General features: G+C 44.3%; 1 long non-coding RNA gene across 1 annotated transcript; it reads left to right on the top strand.

The window, feature by feature from the left end:
- The first annotated feature begins 2,073 nt into the window (after nt 1-2,073).
- LOC122456399 lies at nt 2,074-9,362 on the top strand. Its single transcript, XR_006275324.1, has 3 exons — nt 2,074-2,223; nt 9,285-9,290; nt 9,352-9,362. It is a non-coding gene; the product is annotated as an uncharacterized LOC122456399 (long non-coding RNA).
- The last annotated feature ends 4,141 nt before the right edge of the window (nt 9,363-13,503 follow it).

Here is a 13,503-nt window from a genome sequence, read left to right as displayed (position 1 = left end):
CATCCCTGAGTGTCGTGCAATATAACTGATAGGGGCTTTTGGTGGTAACGCAGTGGGCTCACCACACTGTCCTTTTTCTAAAGACAGGGGTTCAGATTCTAGTTATGAGCAAAATACTAGCCCCAACTGCATCTTCAGTTCAGAGTCCTCTGAACCACTGCAGCCCACCTCGACTATGTGTACAAAGACACCAATGCAGGTTTTAACACCCCTTTCTCCTGACCCCTCAGTGCTAGTCACATGGCTGCATCCCTTCCTTCTGACTCCACCCCCTTCAATTTCCTGGCTCAGAACCCTCTTCTGTGGTTTTGGTTCTGGGTTTGGATTCAGCACTGGAAGGAGCCTCTTTTCTAGTTCTGCTTTGGATGTGGCTAAAATCCCCTGGTGATGAAGGCGGCAGAAACGCTCCAACATTTCTTGGGCTAAATCTTGTGGAAGAGCTTGTAGTTTTTGGTGCTATCAAATCTGAACCTGAATCAAACTCTAACCTAAACCTGGTTTGGCCTCAAATCCACACTGATCCAGCTCTGCATCCCATTGCACCCACTATAATTCGCATTAGCAGATGCAAACCAGCACAATAGCGCTGGTAAATTATGCACACAATTACCCATTTTGTAATTGCAAAGGCCCATTTGCACACACAAATTTCAGCTCCAGACACAATGGAGACCTGCACTTTGTGCAGACTTTGCAGCCTTCTTTGAGAATGCATTCCATTGGATATGGCTGCATAATACTGTCCCTTGTATTAACACTTTGCTACAGCCCAATTAACAAATGCTGGAAAATCCCAGAGGCATTCTAGCCCTTTTATTTAGGATGCTAAATGCTGTAGGAAAATGTTTAGCTTTTACAGGAGCTGTTTTTAATTATTGTGCTCAACTAATTAGTCATTTTTCTTTATTTATAATTTTTTGAAAGCATGAATCATTAGGAGGTCATAGCCAAAAGCTCTGCTGCTGACAGATGATTCATGGAACAGAATCCCCTTGTGATTTAAACTGCCAACAACTTTGGGAACCAGAAAGCAAAGGTGATTTTCAGAATGCTACAACCTCTTGAACTGTGGACGTGTATCGATAAATTACCCAATTGCTTCATTCTCCTCCCCGACAGTACTTTCAGCACCTGTGCTTTACGATTAATGTAGGAAGACGGACCAGGTAATATTAAGTGTGTAGGAATGTTTCCCTGAGACAAAGGCCTATTGAGGGGAATTTCTTGGGACAGATTGATGGAATTCAGGGGGAAATAAAAGATTCGTAAGAGGGCCTGGGCTCTGGCTGATTTGCATGTGAGGGGCTGGATGCACCTGAAAGCTCTTTACATTCCAGGGAATGCCTCAGAGTTAACACCTCCATTTTTCTTGAAGCTTTTATTTGGATATTTTCCTAGTTAAGGGCCCACTCCTGCTCCCATTGAAGTCAATGCAACATTTCTGCCTCTCTGTCTTAGATACTGAGATGTCCCTCATTACCATACTATGCTATACAGCCTCACAGTCATTAATGTATTTATCCTCACAACACCCCGTGAGGCAGGGTAGCGCTGCCATCCCCCTTTTACAGATAGGGAACAAAGGCCCAGTTGCTCAACAGCATTTAGGTGCTTAACTCCCATTGAAATCAATGGGAATTAGGCGCTTAAATACCTTTGAGGATCTGGGCCACAGAGACTAAATGCCTTGCCCAAGGTCACGAAGGAAGTCTGTGACAGTGCCATAGGTGCTGGAACTAGGTGTGCGGCAGCACCCCCCCCCACCCTGTTTGAAGTGGCTCCCATCATATCCAAGGTTTACAGTTTGGTTAAATGGCTCTCAACTCTCCCACTCTACAAATTGTTCCAGCACCCCCGGGGCAGAACATGGATTTGAATCCAGGTCTCCCAAGTCCTAAGCCAGTGCCTCAACCAGTGGACCATCCTTCCTTTTAACTTCAGTGGTGCAGACTCAAGCCTAAGAGCAGAAATCATCTATAACGAGTGCATGATCCTGAAACTGGAGGGGCCACATTCTGGGAGGTCACTAGGAAGTCTGGGATATGGAGGGTTGGACTTGGCCTGCAGATGCTGGAGCCCCAGGTTGGAAGCCAGGGTTCAATAATTCCTAACCTGGGGTTACAAATGAGTGTAGACGCTCAAGCCCTAGATTAACAAACCCACGGTCTGCTAGCTCAAGTTCTGCTAACCTGGGGCTTACATTGCAGTGTAGACATACCCTAAGTGGCTGCTGTCTTCACACCTGGTGAGGAAGCATATGTAGTCAGTAGGTGTACACCTGCTCTTCACACTCCGCCGCACACTGCAGGAGCAAGCCACTGACTAGAGTTCAGATACTACAAGGTGCAGAGGACCTTTTACTTCAGTTAGTACAGAATCTGCCACCTTGACTCTCATTCCTTTCAAGGAATCCCAAGGTATCACCCAATATGAGTAAAGGCAGCAGAAGCTAGTCCAAGAGGCATAGAAGAAGCTCAGCAGCTTGCAGGATTAGTCTTTAGGTTTGTAGTTTTCAGGGGGATGAGATGCCTGAGCTGGAAGATACCTGGTACATTCTAGCTCATGCATTGGGCCAGATTCTGAGCTGGCATTATTAGCTCTATTGTCTTCACTGGAACTTGGCCAGTTTGCACAGTGCAGACTCTGGTGCAAAAAAATGGCAAAACAGTTTTCAAAACAATGAATAGGAATAATTCACCCTAACACATAAGCAAAGGAACTAAAAGGGGTGAGCGAAAGCAGGTTGGAATCTATAACCCAGCTCAGACTCCAGCTGTTCCCTGTAATTAAAAAGATTCTGTTTGGGTATGCGGGATCAGCTCCATCCACTATCAAACCAACCCCACATTTCTCCGTGTTAACGCTTGTTTAAATAACACTCTCTTGCTAATTTTGACAGGTTTCAGAGTAGCAGCCGTGTTAGTCTGTATTCGCAAAAAGAAAAGGAGTACTTGTGGCACCTTAGAGACTAACACATTTATTTGAGCATAAGCTTTCATGAGCTACAGCTCACTTCATCGGATGCATTTGGTGGAAAATACCAAATACCATTTCCAAATGCATCCGATGAAGTGAGCTGTAGCTCACGAAAGCTTATGCTCAAATAAATGTGTTAGTCTCTAAGGTGCCACAAGTACTCCTTTTCTTTTTGCTAATTTTGGTTTGGCTGCCACCTGAACTTGAGGCCTGAGAAGAGAGAGAGAGTGTGAGTGTTTGTGTGAACACAGCTGGAGGAGAGCTGGCCGCAAGGGCAGCCTTGGTGTATGGGCCTCAGTGGGTTAAACAATGGGCAATGCTGGCAGAAAGACGTATAAGAGAGAGCTCTGCTCTGGGGGAAGCAGTAACTCCTTCTCTTAGTTTACAGCTATGAGCTCCACCGCACTTGAGATCTGACATCCTCTGAAATCTGTCATGCTGTTTAAACAGGGCAATGTTTATTAAAAGGCTTAAGAGAAACAGATGCCTGAGTCTTTCCATTGCCGAATATAAAATTAATTAGCAGCTACCTTCCAGGTTAAGAATTATCTGCATTCCACATGGCATGCTCTTTGAGACAGATTCATACCTCGCACCTGCTAATTCTCCCCCAACCCAGCCCTACACTAAATTATTCAAAGGTCATTTGGCAATTTTGCCATCAGCCTTGTTTTTCAGGAGGTTAGAATTTGGCCATTTAAGAAAGAAACGCAAACCACCAAGGTCACACAGGATGTCTGGGGCTGAAATTTGGCATGTGTAGCATCCTCCTAATGTTCATTTTCGCCACTAGGAGTTAAGCAGTACTGTTGGGGGCTTCTGGTGAGCAGGGCTCATGTGTAGGTATTCTGGCTTCTGTGTTTGTTTTATACTGATGCAGCCTTAATCGCATAGGGGTTACACACATGTGGATGGAATACAGTACATGGCCCGTTTGGAGTTATCCTTATAAATACTCAATTCCCACTGATGCAATACGCAAAACAACTGAATGAACCCATCAGGGGCTTGCATGCCAGTCATTTGCAGATTAAAACTTCTGCAACGTGCATTGACACAATAGGCCAGCTCCTGTCCGGAATGGGCCTCTGGAACTATTGTGTCGATAATCTGGGGATTAGAGACTTTAATAGAAGGCATTGACATGACAGATCCTAACAGCTCTAAAAAAAAAACAACTGTTACTCTCTATGGGTCTAATCCTGTGTAAAATGAGCATCCTCAGATCCCGTTGACGTCAGTGGGAATTCAGGGGCATCTGAGCATCTTGCTGGAGGTGCTGAGTGTCTCCTAGGACTGGACCCAGTTGCATCAACAATCTGCTGATTATAGGTGTGTGTCCTATATAGCAAACTTCCGATGGGATTTTCTGTCTTTATTAAGCCTTTTTTAAAACCATCATTAAAAATGTTCCAACAAAGCCAATGTACATATTAGATTATAGTTATTGAATAAGCCTGAATGAGGTCCTGAAAAGCAAGGAGAAATGCAATGAAAGTATCTCCCCCGTTCTTAGCTGCACCTGCAGCAGGTCCCCAAACACGTACTGCGTGCAGCAATCTGATGAGAGCTTAGTCCACTGCAATGTTAAAGGGAAACAGCGCAAGTTGAAGTTCTAACTCTGCCTTCTGAGTGCTTTGGTGCAGTCCAGTCAGGCTTTTAGGGACGGGTCTTATTCCCGCAGGCTGTGCTGAGGAAGTGCCCATTCAAATTAATTACATTTGGGTTTCGATATGAATATGAAGCTGCGGCGATTCTAAACAGTTTGTCAATATTTTAAGTGCCTTTCATGAGCCTGAGTCTAATTAATTAAAGGGTTATGAAAAGCCATTAGGTTTTGATAGGGATCACCTTCCCTCCAGTCCCATGTCTGTGCAGAAACCAGAGAGGTTACAAAGGCTCAGGTTGAAATTTAGAACTGCAGCAAAGAAGAGAATACTCAGCTCCCACATGGATTGGGGAAATTAGGACATTTGGTGCCAGATTGTCTGACTAATTAGATTTCTATCAACTCCTAAGGGACTGGCTGATGCAGTATTTTAATTTAAAGCAGCCGCAACTCTTTTCCTTCCCCTTGTGTCTTTTATCAAATTACCCATGTTTGTTTCAACATGTAACCATTTTGTTTTAATGTTGCACCTTTACAGGCCTAAACTGTCCTGTCCTGGGTTTCACAGCAAAAGCTTATCTCAAAACTGTCGACTTCTTCTGTCTTTAGGGTGGGTTTTTCCCATAAGAGGTAGACCTGTTATTGCTTGGCAGACACTCAACGAAGAAAATGCAGGGGGCAGTAAGAGTGTAGCAATGCAGTGTAGGGGTCTCATAATGGCCCCAGCATGTTGGTTTAGGTTTAATATTGATAGTTCATGTTGCAGTTGAGGATGGGCCAAGGAAACAGTGACTGTCTGGCTGTCTATCTGTGTACTTATGCTGCTATCAGAAACTTGCTAGGCGAGGGCCTTAGGATGTAACGTCTGGGCATCGGAGGTTTAGGCCAGGATTTGGGTTTGAGATGAAATCATGGCAAGTGGAGCAGGCATTCAGCTGCTGTAGCAATGGAATCTCGTGAGCTGTTCTCAGGACATATTTGCCCACGTAGTGGAAATGTCCTGATGTCAGTTAGCTTCTGACCTAATCCTGCAGGCAGCAGCACGTTCACGGCTACACTCCCGCTGATGACAGTGGGAGCAGAATGGCAACCCTTGTGAGATTTCGTCTATCTGGGTCTGAAATCTCATGATACCACTGTTCTGGTGAGATTTTTTTACTGCATCCAAACTGGAGCTGGAAAACAGATGCCTTTTTGGTTTGGGATCCCACCTGGAACTAAAACCACAGAGCTCGGCCTAGATCCTAGGAGCTGAGGCAAGTCCCTTGGAATCAAAGTTCAGTTCTAGCGCATCTCTAACATGTAGAGAGCCACACTAAGTTCACCAAAAATGCACCTACGAGGGGCCTTAGCCTATCGGTGTGAATAAGATGTTCATGATAGGGCCCTAAATTTGCAAAAAAACAACAACAACAAAAAACAAACCTCCCCCCCCCAAATTGTCCCAACAGCTGTGCACACAGACATGCATGCTATTACTTAATCTGCATGCACAAAGGCTTCATGCAAATAAGTGCACTTGCAAATTTAGCAGGTGCAATTTTGGAGGCAATTTGAAGATTTGGTCCAAAGATACTATAATGCAGAATAAGTCTACTCACTTGCTGAGAGTAAGTTTAATTGCTTGCCAAACAGTTAAGGGAATACACTTTTGGGGGAATTTGCCTTTTTTCAATCAAATAATAGGTATGGATTCAGATAGCTGGTGATATCATTATCTAAGATCAATTATATACACAGGTGGTTTACTTGATTTGATGAGGTTGTCTATGATTGTAATTGTATATTGTTATATATTTAATGTTAAATCTTGTTCATTTCTTAGCTGATATTTGTATATTATTTGTCTGTGTGTGTGTGTGTGTGTGTGTGTGTGTGTGTGTGTGTGTGTGTGTGTGTGTGTGTGAGATCAATGACAAGGTTCAGAATTGGTATGGAGCCTTGCACAAATCGATTCTGAATTAGGGAATTGCCAGGTCCCTGGTTAGCAGACACCACAGTTTAGTGTTAATTGCCCTAAAATTAGTTAGCATCAATGAAATAGAGTGAGTGGAATTTTTAAAGCCATTTCTTTCTTGGAACCAGGAGACTGCAAAAATTCACTTGCCTTATTTAATGAAAATTATTGTTATTTTATATGATGGATACATAATTAACACTCTTTCCCCTCCCCACCCCACCCCCATTTTACTGTACTGCTTCTTTCAGATTATTTTTTCAGAAAAAGATAATGGAATTATATTACATCTCTTGCTTCAATGAAACTGAAAACGATTATTCCTCTCAATAACTGGACCCAACAGTGTCGACCATTTCAGTGAATATTAAACACAAAAAGTACATTTCAGACCTATTATGAATCTGCCACTATGCCTTTAACTCATTGCTTTGTGAAAAGAAGTAGAGCCGCAGAATGAGTTAAAATGAAACGACAGCCTCTAAAGGCTTTGAATTTCCTAGTTTTCGTTGATTGAAATCAGACCTTTAACATTATTGAAACAGTTTCATTTAACTTCATTTCCCTGTTGTTATTTTGTTATGCGTTTATGGAAGGTTATACAATGCTTATTTACCGCTGATAAGCCTCCACCTCCCAAGATGCTGATAGTGATTTGACAACATTGTAGCTTAATCGGATGCTGCCAGAGAGGGCAATGGGAGTCTTGCCTCAATAAGGATTGCCAGATTTAGCCTGTGAGTGTTTTGACACAGTCCATATGTTAAAGAGGGACAGATGCTAATTACCAGTATTATTATTTGAATAGTGCTAGCACTGAGGAGCCCCAGCCATGGACCAGGACCCATTGTGCTAGGTACGGTACAAACACAGAACAAAAAGACGGTCTCTGCGTCTAAGTGATCAGATTTTCAAAAATGTTCAGTGCATTGGGGAGTGAGAGCTTTTGACAATCTAGCCTTGATTTTCAAAAAAGGGAGCTGGGGGTTCTGAGCTTTTTTGAAAATTGGGCCCTTATTGAGGTTCCAAACTGGGAGCTGAACTCTTTTAAAAATCTAACGCGGGGAGCCAAATTTCCTTAACATCACTTTTTAAAATTCCCCCCACCTTTTTGCACCTGCATTTCTTCACCTGTAAAATTTTGGTGCATATAAAAAAAACCCTTAGGATGCTGCATGCAAATCATACTGGCCGATGAACTGCCCAGTTTCCGTGTGCAAATGCAGTTTGTGCATCCAAATCAGAGCTTTAGTCTGCATGCAAACGCGATGTGTGAAATAAAATCTGCGCAAGCGCAAAATCACAGGTGCTATTGCGGAAGTTGCTTTTGTCCATGGTAGAGGAGTCATTTCATAGTATTTTGAGGGTACAATATTGCAATATAGGAATAATTTGAAAAGGTTAAAGCAGATAGGTGCATGGATATTAATGTGAGGAGGGCTGTATAAACGCCTAGGTCGATCTCGAAGATGGCTATGAAGTGGTGATGGGCTGCTATGTCACAATAAGAATGATAGACTGAGGGTGCTGATAAGCGTACGGAGATCAGTTACAGCAAGTGTTTTCAGTGAAGAGGTCAGATATTTGAACTGGCTTTTCAGCCACTTTTTATATTTTGTAAGTGAATTCAGTGCTCACAAAAGATATTTCACGGACAGCCTTTAAGGATATTGTCCCCATCTACAGGCAGTGGCAGTTAAATATCCATTACCACCTTCCGCACATATCTCAAGCTTGGCCTGGAGGGAATCACCTCTGTATGCGTGAGAAAGGACAGTTCAGTCTTTAGTGTCTCTGCTGAGCCTACTTTGTTGTTAGCAGATGCCCTGGATCCAGAGATTCCCCCCAAGAATTCAGGGAAACTGCAGTCTAAGTCTCTGTCTCTCTCTTATTGCCTGTCCCCTCTGTACAGCTGCAAATAGCTGCATTGAAAGCTTTCTGTGGTGAACTATACAGCATTTTCGCTATTAATTTTCCCTCTTTTTCCATGAAAGGGGGTGGTTTGCTCCTCTAATTGCTCCTTGTTACCTAATCTTTTATTCCTTGCCAGCTGAATGCTGTGAGACCCCAACCCTGTCTCTGCAAACTTTAATTCCTTTAGTTTTAAAGAGACAAACGTGATCCTTTTAGCATCAGAGTAATGGAACTCGGGTAAGTAGCCGACCTGTTACAATAGATCCAGACTAGATTTACAATTAAGTGCTGCATTAGTACTAAGCATATGGCCATGCTGTGACTGATAAGGAGTATTTCTAGTATTGCCTGAATAGAGAAGGTGCCATGATAGGAAGACCCAGATTCTTTGAAACCAGAGGTCCAAACCCTGGTAGTGTCAACCACATCCATCCAAGAAAATGAAATCAAATTCCATGTAGCTGACATCTGAGTCTTGCTGAATATATCATGTGCAGAGCTTAAACCTCAAGGTAGTTTTCAGTTAAGGATTTGTCCCAATGTCCTGTCCAACTTATCCCTTTCTCCCCCACTGTTATAGTGTTCTTTCTGTTGCCCTCACCCCAGAGATGGCTGCAGTGGAGTTTATGTTTGAATGTATGTGTAATTACACTGGGGGGGCAGGGGGAGGAAGTGTGTGCATATGGATGTGTCCTCCTGTTGGTTCAGAAGTGAACCAGGACATGCTTATCTATCTGAGGTACTTCACTGGCCCCTCTTATGGTTTCACAGGCTGACGTATTTAACCTCACAATACCCCTGTGAGGTTGGGCAGGGCCATTACCAGAGGTGAAAGTAAGCCGGTACGCCCCGGTATGATGTACCGGCAAGAGCTGGTGCGCCATACCAAGACCAGCTTTCCCAGACAGCAATTTAAAGCCCTGGGGTAGCGGCGGTGGGGCTGCGGTGGGGATTTAAAGTGCCGGGGCAGTAGTGGCTGCCGGAGCCCCGAGCCCTTTAAATCCCTGCCAGAGCTCTGCTGCCTGAGCCCTGGGGTAGCGGCGCGGGGCTCTGGCGAGGATTTAAAGGGCCCCAGAGCTCCAGCTGCTGCTACCGCCCGGGCCCTTTAAATCCCCGCCGGAGCCCTGCTACCTGAGCCCTAGGAGATTTAAAGTGCTTGGGACTCTGGCAGCCGCTACTACAGTGGAGCCCCAGGCCCTTTAAAGCTCTGCCAAAGCCCAGAGCCCCAGGGTAGGGGTGGCAGCCAGGAGCCCCCAGGGCTCCTCAGTGATTTAAAGGGCCCGGGACTCCAATGCGGTAGCGGCAGCTGGAGCCCTGGGCCCTTTAAATCGCTCCCGAGCCCTGGGGTTCCCAGCCGCCTCTGCAGCTGGTAGCTCGGGGGTGATATAAAGGGCCCGGGGCGCACAGCCACCACTACCAGCTGGAGCCCCAGGCCCTTTAAATTTGGGGATTTAAGGCCCTGCCTCTTCCGGTTCAGGCCACGCCTCTTCCAGTGAGGCCACGCCCCCTCCTCAGGACTCCAGCATACCAGAAAGTCCTTTAACTTACTTTCACCCCTGGCCATTATTCCTATTTTACAGGTGGGATAGTGAGGCACTGACAATCTAAGTAAGATTAGATAAGTAACTAAGATCAGACAGCTGCAGCGGCACAGGAGCTAGCAAACAGAGCTCTAAACAGGGGCGTTTGTATTGTGGTGCTTGTTTGGGGTTTGCTTTTGCTGGGGGGGGGTCTTTTTGGTGTGGCTTGTGTTTCCAAGATTAACAGGACGTAGGTGGGAAGGCGATGACAGATACGGAGGCAGCTGTGGGAGTGACTCCTGTAGTGGAAGACACATTGAGGATGACTGGATGTGGAAGCTGTGGTATGTACATGATCCTGGAGGGGGGAACCGGTAAGAGTTTTGTCTGCATGAAATGCCGCCTGATAGAGCTGATGGAGGAAAAGATCCGAGGTTTGGAGATGCAGGTGGAAAGTCTCATTGAGTTTAGGAAGGGGTTTGAGCAGATGATGGAGCAAAGATATGAGGTATCTGAAGGGAAAAGCTCAGACTCACGGATGGAAGCAGCGCTGGGGAATTTTGAGGGGAGACTGGATGAGGAAAGTGGTCAGTGGAAACATGTGACTCAAAGAACCAGGCAGAGAAAAAGACAGGCTAGTGCAGGAGAAATAGAGCTTAGGAACAGGTTTGCAGAGTTGGAAAATGAAGAAGGGGCTCAGCAGGTAGTCGCTGAAGGTGGAAGGGTAAGGAAGAAGAGAAGAGAGGCTAGCCCTATAGAAAAAGGGGAAGAGTCAAGGGAGACTACACCAAATATGAGCCCCAGGAGGATACAGGATGGGTTGAAGAGGATTATAAGGGAAAATAGGAATGGAAAGAACTTGCAGCCAGAGGGAACAGGGGAGAGACTGGAGAATAGCACTGTCACCAGGAAAAGGCAGGTCTATGTGATCGGGGACTCTTTATTGAGAAGAATAGACAGGCCTGTAACTAGAGCTGATCCTGAGAATAGAAGGGTGTGCTGTCTTCCGGGTGCTAAGATACGGGATGTAGACCTGAGGTTGAAAAGGATCCTCAAGGGAGCGGGAAAGAATCCCCTAATTATCCTTCATGTGGGAACAAATGATACAGCCAGATTCTCGCTGGAAAGTATCAAGGGAGACTATGCTAGGCTGGGGAAGACGCTTAAGGAAATTGAGGCTCAGGTGATCTTTAGCGGGATCCTTCCTGTTCCTAGAGAAGGGCAACAAAGGTGTGACAAGATTATGACTGTCAACAGATGGCTTAGGCAGTGGTGCTATAAGGAGGGCTTTGGGATGTATGGCCACTGGGAGGCATTCACGGACAGAGGTCAGTTCTCTCGGGATGGACTTCATCTGAGTAGGGAAGGAAATAGACTTCTAGGATCGAGGCTGGCACAACTGATAAAGAGAGCTTTAAACTAGGAACTGGGGGGAGATGGATGGGAGATGTCCAGAAAATCTCCATGCCAGATTTTAGCATTGAGAGGGAAGAAGATGAAGTAAGAAAGGATACAGCCATGGGTAGGAGAATGTATATAAGGAGCGAGGGCAGTGTGGATACTAGTCTAATAAGTTATACTGGCTGTAGAATGACTGTGCCTAATAGGGTACAAAATGTGAGCGAGGCCAAACAGCAAAAATTAAGATGTTTGTACACCAATGCGAGGAGTCTAGGTAACAAAATGGAGGAACTAGAGCTACTGGTGCAGGAAGTGAAACCAGATATTATAGGGATAACAGAAACATGGTAGAATAGTAGTCATGACTGGACTACAGGTATTGAAGGGTATGTGCTGTTTAGGAAAGACAGAAACAAAGGTAAAGGGGGTGGAGTAGCATTGTATATCAACGATGAGTTAGAATGTAAAGAAATAAGAAGCGATGCAATGGATAAGAAAGAGTCTGTCTGGGCAAAAATTACATTGGGGAAGAAAACTAGTAAAGCCTCTCCTACGATAGTGCTTGGGGTGTGCTATAGACCTCCGGGATCTAATTTGGATATGGATAGAGCCCTTTTTAATGTCTTTAATAAAGTAAATACTAATGGAAACTGCATGATCATGGGAGACTTTAACTTCCCAGATATAGACTGGAGGACCAGTGCTAGTAATAATAATAGGGCTCAGATTTTCCTAGATGCGATAGCTGATGGATTCCTTCATCAAGTAGTTGCTGAACCGACTAGAGGGGATGCCATTTTAGATTTAATTTTGGTGAGTAGCGAGGACCTCATAGAAGAAATGGTTGTAGGGGACAATCTTGGCTCAAGTGATCATGAGCTAATTCAGTTCAAACTAAATGGAAGGATTAACAAAAATAAATCTGCAACTAGGGTTTTTGATTTCAAAAGGGCTGACTTTCAAAAATTAAGGCAATTAGTTAGGGAAGTGGATTGGACTGAAGAACTTATGGATCTAAAGGTAGTTGAGGCCTGGGATTACTTTAAATCAAAACTGCAGAAGCTATCGGAAGCCTGTATCCCAAGAAAGGGGAAAAAATTCATAGGAAGGAGTTGTAGACCAAGCTGGATGAGCAAGCATCTTAGAGAGGTGATTATGAAGAAGCAGAAAGCATACAGGGAGTGGAAGATGGGAGGGATCAGCAAGGAAAGCTACCTAATTGAGGTCAGAAGATGTAGGGATAAAGTCAGAGAGGCTAAAAGTCGAGTAGAGTTGGACCTTGCAAAGGGAATTAAAACCAATAGTAAAAGGTTCTATAGCCATATAAATAAGAAGAAAACTAAGAAGGAAGAAGTGGGGCCGCTTAACACTGAGGATGGAGCGGAGGTTAAAGATAATCTAGGCATGGCCCAATATCTAAACAAATACTTTGCCTCAGTCTTTAATAAGGCTAAAGAGGATCTTGGGGATAATGGTAGCATGACAAATGGGAAGGAGGATATAGAGGTAGATATTACCATATCAGAGGTAGAAGCGAAACTGAAACAGCTTAATGGGACTAAATCGGGGGGCCCAGATAATCTTCATCCAAGAATATTAAAGGAATTGGCACCTGAAATTGCAAGCCCATTAGCAAGAATTTTTAATGAATCTGTAAACTCAGGAATAGTACCGAATGATTGGAGAATTGCTAATATAGTTCCTATTTTTAAGAAAGGAAAAAAAGTGATCCGGGTAACTACAGGCCAGTTAGTTTGACATCTGTAGTATGCAAGGTCCTGGAAAAAATTTTGAAGGAGAAATTAGTTAAGGACATTGAAGTCAATGGTAAATGGGACAAAATACAACATGGTTTTACAAAAGGTAGATCGTGCCAAACCAACCTAATCTCCTTTTTTGAAAAAGTAACAGATTTTTTAGATAAAGGAAATGCAGTGGATCTAATTTACCTAGATTTCATTAAGGCATTTGATACCGTGCCACATGGGGAATTATTAGTTAAATTGGAGAAGATGGGGATCAATATGAACATCAGAAGGTGGATAAGGAATTGGTTAAAGGGGAGACTGCAACGGGTCCTACTGAAAGGCGAACTGTCAGGTTGGAGGGAGGTTACCAGTGGAGTT

Source organism: Dermochelys coriacea, chromosome 13, assembly GCF_009764565.3.
Source record: "Dermochelys coriacea isolate rDerCor1 chromosome 13, rDerCor1.pri.v4, whole genome shotgun sequence".
NCBI classification, from domain to species: domain Eukaryota; kingdom Metazoa; phylum Chordata; order Testudines; family Dermochelyidae; genus Dermochelys; species Dermochelys coriacea.
This window is presented reverse-complemented; position numbering and strand designations above follow the sequence as displayed.